Raw genomic sequence first — 8,881 nt, 5'->3', positions numbered from 1 at the left:
CAATGTTTAAACAAGTTTTCAAGGTAATATTTGAGACTGCGGCTCAGAACATATTTTAGCCATTTACTCATTTATACAGGTATTCAGTAGGGTAAAAAATATGTGAACGTGAGTGAAGAATATTTTGATATGATCATTCTTGCCTGATAAATGATTATAGATGACATCACTTTTGATAGAACAGAACAATTCTGATTTTGAACTCTTTATATATTATCTTCTTTGGACCTAAAAAAATGACTGAGCACTTTATTTTTTAAAAATCAGTTTTGTAATTCTGTGCATGGTCTTGGTTCTCTTGGTTATTGTGTTCCAGTATTTGTTCTATGATTTCTTTTTCTTAAAGTATTGTGTTATATTCTTTTGGATGAAAATAACAGAGATGCAAGTTACCTCAGCTAAGGGTTGTGGGGGACAGAAGGGTGTGTGAGTATGTGTGTATGTGTGTGTGTGAGAAAGACAGACAGACAGACAGACAGACAGAGACAGAGAGAGAGACACACACAGAGAGAGTGTTTTACTCTAACAGGAACTTAGATATTTTAGCTAGATTTCACAGAGGATGTTACATACATGTTTGGGAACTGGGAAAACCTATTGCAGCTTTAGTTATTTCAGAATATAATGAGTTTAAAGATTATCCTAGTTAGATATATTCTGTTCATTTCAAAGTACTAATCTATATTTTGGTAATTGATGCTGATTGATATGATACGGAGATAAATTAGAGTGAGGTGACCAAACACCTGTTTGTATCATCCTTCAAACTTACAAAATAGGCTATTGGTAGAAAGTTGAATGTAAGATTTGGTAGGCTGTAAGAGAATGAAATCATATGGACTAAGTATGCTCTTTGGGATTGTCCTAAACAGTGATAGGATGGTAGATTTAGCTATCTACTTGATTTCTTGCATCTCACTTTACTAATGGAACTACTTTCCTCCTGAAGTATATCTTTTTAAGTAGTTTCTTTAGTAGGTCTCTGTTGTTGGTAACATCTTTGTTTTTGTTTGATGATATCTTTATTTCACCCTCACTCATGTGACTGATAATTTAGCTAGGTGTACATTTCTAAGTTTGATTATTTTCCCTTTGTACTTTGAAAATATTTTTCCATTGTCAGCTGGCACCCATTGTTGCAATTGAGAAATCTGTAGTAGACTTAATAGTTGTTTCTTTATATGTGTTTATGTTTTCTTTCTGGTTGTTTTATTTTTGGTATTCTGCAGTTTAACTTTGAGAAAATTTCTTTTACTTATCCTGATTGGTACTTGCTTTGTTTCTTCAATCTGAATGTTCTTGTCTTTAATCAATTCTGGAAAATTCTTAGCATTTTCTTATAGTGCCTCTTTTTTTTTTTTTTTTTTTTTTCTCTCTCCTGGAGTTCTCATTAAGCCTATGGCAGGTCCTCACAATCTATTCCCATGTCTCTTAATCTTCCATATTTCCTCTGTCTTTGGGCTGCTCTCAGTAATTTCTTTAGTTCTGTATTCCAGTTTACTAATTCTCTCTTCAACTGTATGTAATCTGCTATTTAACCAAAACATTGACTTTGGTTTCAATTATTATATTTTTTTATTTCTTGAAGTTCTATTTGGTTCCTTTTTAGAGGTTTCCTGGACATTGTAGGAACTATAAATTTGAACTTTAAAACCCATGTAAAGGAACGTGTGTGGTTATAAATTTGAAAGGGAAATTTTTTTCTCTCCATTCTCATCTTGGATGGTGTAGTCCTTCAAGTATTCCAGCCTTATGCAGGATCACAGTCCTAACTCCATATAAAGGCTAAGGCTTTGTCTTTGGTCTCCTCTCTCCTGTGCAACCAGTAAAACCATAGAGATTTCTGAGATAAGTAGATATCCTCAACACCACCATGGCTTCACTGTCCTGCTTACCACTCTGGTTTCTTGCTTCCACTTTGGGTTGCATGTGGACTTGGAAGACATCAGAAGCATTCCTCTCTCTTTCTTGAAAGCTTAGTTAATGCCTTCGAAAAGATGTTCTTTTTTATCCAGAATTTCTGTATATTTAATCATGAAGACTTTTTCAGGATATCTAATAGTGTCATATTGCTTCTTGATTCCTTTCTCTTGTACTCCATATCAATTAAGTTTTTGCTTTACTTCTATAGATAAGCATAATCAGGCTACCTTTTTCCATTTCCACTGCTATCTCCCTAGAGACAGTCATAATTACTGCCTCCCTAGTTCTATTCTTGTATCTCTATACTCCATTCTCCACATAGCAGTCTAGTGATCTTAAAGTGTAAACCAGATAACATCACTTACCTGCTTAAAACTCTTTAATAGCCTCTTGGAATAAAGTCCAAACTCCTTACCATGACATTCAAGATCTTCCTGACCTGAATCTTGTTTACCTTAATATTTTCATACTACACTATCCTTCTTGCCCTAAGCTCCAGCCACACAAGCCTTCCTTTTTTTTTTTTTTTTTTTTTTTTAGGCTCCTTAACTGACCTTAGTAAGCCCTTTCTGTCCTCTTTCTGTTTGTAATGCTTCCTCCTGGGTGCTTCTTGTGGATCGCTCTTTCTGTTCTCAGCTTAAATGTTACCTACCTAAAGACGTCTCTCTGGGTCACCTTCTCCAAAGTAACCTCCCCAGTTTTTCCCTTGTACTAGATATCATTATTTTAATTATTGTTTTAATATTTGTAAGCTCCACAAAGGCAAAGTGACTCGTGTTCACCTTTGTATCTCTGATACTTTAACAGTCTCTGGTATATATTAGACTAACTCAAATATTTGTAGGATGAGTGAATATGTTGATAACTCCTCCAAGGATAAAACACGCCTTAATTTGCAAAGAAGTGGGACTTAATTTAGTAGCAAAATATAGTAAGTTTGTAGGTAAATAGCAAAATAGATCATGAATTCCCAGAAACAAATGTCCAGGAGCAGATTCACATAACAGGAATTGTCTGTCAGCATCTTTGGTTGGCATAGACCTGACTGGAGACAATGCTGAGTTAAATGAAGCACTGCTGTCTCAATGTAAAGAATACCGAGGGAAAGGGAGAGGGAAGCAGTACACATCTCTAAACTACAACTCCCAGCAACCCCCACGCGAGCCCGCCCATTGGGAAGCGATGCCGGTCTCCGCCCCTTGGAGCTCCAGGCTTGGGGCCGGGCGGGGAGGTGTCTTGGCTCCGCCCCTCCCCGCTCCCCGCCGTCGCCCGCCCCCAAGGTTGTGGCCACGCGCAGCGGCGGCGGTTGTTCCGCTTCCCCTCCGGCCCGGGCCGTCGCCATTGCCGAAGGCTCCCTACCCTCCCCTCCCGGCGCCCGCAGGGCTCGGGTGCTGCTCGGCCTAGCGGTAACAGCGACTGTGCTACAGCGCGGCTCCCCTTCCCGTCCCGCTTCCCCTTCCGTCCCCTCCCCGCCCTGAGTCGCGCGCTTGCCCGGGGCGGCTCCGGAGCCTGCCGGGAGCTCGGTCGGAGGCGGCTCGCTGGGGCGGGGACCTTTCCTCGCCTGGGGTAAGTGTGTGGACGGGCCAGGACGCGGTGCAGTCGCTCCCCTTCCTTCTTCCTTCTCCGCGGCCTGGCAGGCGCGAGCGGCCCGGGGCAGCAGACCTGCCGCGCGCCGGGCCGGGGCAGCCACCACCTGTGTGCCTGCAGCCGCGGCTCCTGGGGCGGTGGCTCATTGTCTGATCCCTAGGGCTGTTTTCTTCTCCGGCTTTAGCTCGAAATGGGAAGCTTGCCGGGCAGGTGAGGGCTAACTCTTCCTGGACCCAGCCCTGCCCTGAACTGTGTCGAGCCACGGGCTCTGTCCTTTCTCCCTTCCCTCGCATTTCAACCTCCTCCTTTCCTCCATTTACTTCAGTGTTTGACCAGACATCTCGAATTTTATTCCTCGATTTTTACTCTCTTACTGAGTCCCAGCCCCTCCTTACTACCCTCTCTGTTCATCCCGGTTTCGTTGCTCAGGCGTATTGTCTCGAGCACCTTTACTCTTTCTAAACTATAATCTGTAATCTCTTCCATATTCCTCATTAGTAAAAACATAGTTTTCAGGGGGTTTGAGAGCTTCCACTTAAGAACAGAACTTTCGGATCTTCTCGTGATTCCTGTTTGATCTTCAGCCAGGAGGTGAATATTTGCTTCTTTGGTAATTTAGGTGAAGATTGGCTTTTAACCATGTTTGGCTTTCTTTAGAACAAAACACACACACACGCACACACGACGTTCTCACAGATTCCTCTGTGGGCTCAACCTTTTGACTAATTCTTTAAAGATTAAGTTATTCAACTGAAGTTTGAAAAGTAATTGCATTGTCACTTGATATGAGGTTGTACACATTCTTACATTCTTGTATCTTACTTTTAATGGGAATATTCTGAGCAGTGTGAGCGTGATTTGTTTCCTCCTTGATAATGAATACCAACTCCCATTGATAGAGTTATCTCAGTTTTACTTTATAAGTGATCTATAGTTTTCTTTTTTAACCTCTGTAAAAAGATAATCAAAATGGTTAGGCCTAAAATTAGACTACGACGAGCTGTTTTGGATCAAGGTTGTGCACGTCAGGTTTTTTCCCCTGCTCTGTTTGACTCTTCCGTTCTTATAAGTAGGCAGGATATTGAAATGTACAAGAATTTTCTCTGGGGTTTTTGTTTTCGTAGGGTTATCCAGAAGAATAACATTAAATAAAGTTAGATTGGGATGAAGGCAGTGAATAGTAATTTTTAAAGCAGGTTAGAACTTGTCAACTTTTCCAGAAGCTCTGTGACGTGTAAAACTCATATTCACGTATATATGTGTATATATGTATACACACATACATATATATGCATGTATGTATTTGTACAAAAAATTACATAAGTGAAAAGCTTCGTTCATGTTCTCTTCTTAAGGATATTGATTTAAGGCAGTTCTTTCATCCTTGGCCTTTAAATCTTTCTAGCTATTAGGCAAGAACGCTGAATTACGTTGTGAAAAGTAAATGTCAAAATGTGGGTCTTAAACCCACTTTTCAGGTTTTGGTGAAAGAGGTTAACCTAAATTAACCTGAATTTGTATTTTCACTAAGTAGTCCATTGTAACCTTAATGACATAGTACTGAGTTTCAATACTGATATTTTGTAGCGTCAGTTGTCCTTAACTTAATGGGAGGTGTTGTTGGCCTAAGGGGTTAAGGTATAGAAATGTTGGCCTGTGAAACTTGGTGGATGATGTCAGCCTCTCTGCCATTTCTTTCTGTAAGCAGATACTTTTACTAAGGAAGAGCTCCTGGGTATTCTGTTTCCCTTAGGACCTTGATTCCTGGTTTACCAATTATTAAAAGGAAGAGTTATTCTTCTAGACCTTGTGACGTTGAATTCTAACCTTGCGAACCCAAATTCATAAAGCTACAGTAAGTTTGTAGTTGGAGTATATCTACCAAACAGATGAAAAGGGATTCCTGTGTTTCTCTGATGTTTAGGATACGCCTGTTTCCAAGACATGGTCAATAGTAGTGTATATTTCTTTTTAATTATACTTTTTAAAAGAGAAAACTTAGAGCTTGTTCAGGTGGCTAAGGATGAACTTTCATTATTTTTTAAAGAGTGAACTTGTTCAAATAGCTAAAGATAAAATAAGTAGATGCTGTTAAGTCCTTCCTATCTGTCAATATTGATTATTCTGATATTCAAGTATAACGTTTGTTTTTGGCTTTCTAAATTTTATACTTTTGATGAAAACTTGAATCTCAGCCTTGTTTAAGGCTTCAGGGTTCTGATAAATTTGTTTCCAGTTAGAGGGCTAATTTCAGACTAATCAGAGGGAAGGTGTTAAATTACTCGTAAATCTGAGTTGTCCCTTGTATCCTCCTTGTACCTTGAAAGAAGCGGAAAGAAGGAAAGATAGCTCCTATTGCCTTGAAAAAATACTGATTATTTTCTTCTGTGATAAAAATTGAGTTTCACTACTTCATTTTAGGGTCACTAACCTGATTAAAAGTAGTTTTTCTGAACACTCATGCAGGATTTGCATTCTAGCATATTATCTCTGAGATACATTAGTACTTAGCCATATATCCCAGGTGGTTTAGGAGCTGGGGATCTGGAATTGAATCCTGACTCTTTCACTTGATCCTGGACAAGATATGCATTCTTTTCAAGAGTTGATTTTTCATATGTAAAATGAGAATAATAATAATTAATACCAATTTCATAGGGCTATTTAGAGCAAATGAGATAATGCAGATAAAGTACTTAGTAAATGCACCGCTTAAGTGCTTAATAAACAGTTAATATTCCATTCTAAAATAGATTTTACTTTTAATTACTTCTGCAACAAATGTTCTATTCTGAACAAATTTACAACTACTTTGTGAAAGAGGTTGGAATCTCAGCACCAAATTTCTGAGACCATAACTCTTAAAAATTCTTTTTCAGGAAAAAAATACTTTCACCACTGAAATTAAATACAGATTTTTTTGAATATAGGTTTTTCAGATTTGAAAACTATACATATTTCTTGTCTATGGCCATGCTACCCAGAACAAGCCCTATCCCATCTGATCTCAGAAGCTAAGCAGGGCCGGGCCTGGTTAGTACTTGGATGGGAGACCGCCTAGGAAGACCAGATGCTGTCAGTGTAAAAAATAAAAATTTTAAAAAAATTTAAAAATACGGAATTGTAAGCTGACAGGGTCTGTGCAGTCTGTGAGGTCAACCAAGGATTGCCTTGCCTAAAAAAAAAAAAAAAGAAAACAAAAAAAATAAGTATGCATATTTCTCATTGAAAATTTGGAAAGCAGTGAAAATGACTAAGGAACAGGACAAAAATCTCTTTAGTCTCAGCCCTCAAAATTAAGCATCATAAGGACCAGAATAGATTTATTTTCTTTATTTTAAAATTACATTCCAAAAGAGGAATATGCTTGTTAAAAGGTTCAGGCAAGTTAATTATTTAGAGTAAAAAGTGAAGATTACTCTTCCTCACTTTCTAGTCCCATTCTTTGAGGTACCTACTGTTTTGTTTTTTGTTTTTTGTTTTTTTTTTTTAACTTGTGCAATTAGAAATAAGTACCATGTGTGTAGTTTTTACCTTAATTTTTTAAAATAAAAAATTGATCATTATATATTCTTTTCCATATTAGTACATATAGTTGTAGCTCATCATTTCAACAGTCATCAGGTATTCCATTTTATGGTTGTGCTTTATTCGTGGTCATTTATTGTTATTTTCAATTTTGAGCAATTAAACCTTAAGCCTTAATGAACTCCTTACATCTTTGTGCACATGTACATGTACGTATTTCTATAAAAAGGATTCTTAAGTGTTCATTTTAAATTTTAGTAGATGCCAAATTGCCTTTCTAAAAAGCAGTACCAATCTATATTTACCTATAATTCCTTATTGAATTGTGGAAGCAGCTTATACATAATAGATATTAATCCTTTGCTTTCAGTTTAAGATCTTCCCCATTTCACTATTATCAAAAAATATTCTATATTGTCTTGTACTTTTAATAATTGTATTTTAATCTTAATTCTTCTGGACTTCTTTTGTTTGTGGTAAGGGCAAGTAAAGAGTTTTAAAAATAAAATATTTTGGCTACTGATATAATATACAGATATAAAAATGTTTTTAGGAGCTTGAGGTTGGTGTGAAAATTAGTTACATTATACGAATTCAGAAAGTAATACTGTAATTGTTTTATTTTAAGCATCACTTCTGAAAAGGAAAAAAATGCCCCTCTTTGACCCCTATCTGTTTAATTGATCCTCACCCTTCAAATCTCAGCCTTTGAGTGTAGCTTTCTTTGAGTCTTTCCTGAGCTTCATTATGATTTAGATATTCTTACTGTTCCTGTATATTTTCTTAATGTGTTAATCAATAACCTTTATTTGCAGTGTACCGCAAACATGAATTATTCATCTGGAAATAATTATTTCTCAGTTTTTGCCAGTTGAAACTAATCAAGGAGGGAGGAGGTGCAAGAAGAACTCAGTCACGTGGGTTAAAAGTGATCCATATATACAGGGTACTTTTAATGAATGGTACTGAAATTTTTGTTACATCTTTCTGATCAGGCTGTTACATTGATTTTTTTTTTTTCATATAAATGTTTAATAGGTTCTGGAAAGATAGAAGGTTTCATGTAGAATTTATTTCATAAGAATAAGGTATATTTTAAGATATAATCTTAGCTTTTAAAATTCTTATTCCTTTTACTTTTGAGATTATTTAGTAATCTATAGGCTTGTGAATAAAGCACAATTGTTATATAATAAACACATGAGCATCAAGAGATGGAATAAAGCATTTAGATAAAATTTTCAATGTTCTAAAGAGCAAATTATTAAAGAATAAGAAGAAACATTGGCAGATACAATAGTGGAAATATAGCCAGATGTTTGAAAAAGTATCTCAGTTGTAAATTTTTCCTAAACTTTTTTTCACCTTTCTATTTGAAAAGAATAAAAGTGTGTGTGTGTGTGTGTTTTAACACTCCTGTTACCTATGGGTAGCCACTGTTGATATTTTGGTATGTTTTCCTTATAGTACTTGTTCTTTATGTATCTCTGTGTACATAGTTTTATAAAATTGGAATCATTCTATATAATTTGCTATCTTGCTTTTTTTTACTTGAAAGTTTTCTCAAAATTTTTTGAATGGTTTTTTAATATTTGCCTATTATTACTATTATAGAGTTGTGCCTTAGTTTCACTATTTTCCTGTTGCTGAATGTGCAACTTATTTCCAATATTTTATATAAATAATGCTATAGTGAATATCTATTGATTCTTTAGAATATTTTCCTAGAAGCGGAATTATTGAATATAAAGGAATAGCATTTAAAAGTCTTAAATTACTCTTCAGAAAGGTTTGATGTGTACCATTACTAGTAGTGGAAATCTCATTTTATTGCTGTCCTCAT

General features: G+C 36.4%; 1 protein-coding gene and 1 pseudogene across 1 annotated transcript in view; both read left to right on the top strand.

The window, feature by feature from the left end:
* Nucleotides 1–3,225: 3,225 nt before the first annotated feature.
* PAK2 (p21 (RAC1) activated kinase 2) overlaps nt 3,226–8,881 on the top strand; it is a 79,609-nt gene continuing 73,953 nt past the window's right edge. The window contains exon 1 of the mRNA XM_016135275.2: nt 3,226–3,489. The gene's annotated coding sequence lies outside the window, so the exon portion shown is untranslated. The remainder of the gene's footprint in view (nt 3,490–8,881) is intronic.
* On the top strand, nt 6,474–6,592 carry LOC118602176 (annotated as a pseudogene).

Source organism: Rousettus aegyptiacus, unplaced genomic scaffold, assembly GCF_014176215.1.
Source record: "Rousettus aegyptiacus isolate mRouAeg1 unplaced genomic scaffold, mRouAeg1.p scaffold_m13_p_4, whole genome shotgun sequence".
Classification (NCBI taxonomy): domain Eukaryota; kingdom Metazoa; phylum Chordata; class Mammalia; order Chiroptera; family Pteropodidae; genus Rousettus; species Rousettus aegyptiacus.
This window is presented reverse-complemented; position numbering and strand designations above follow the sequence as displayed.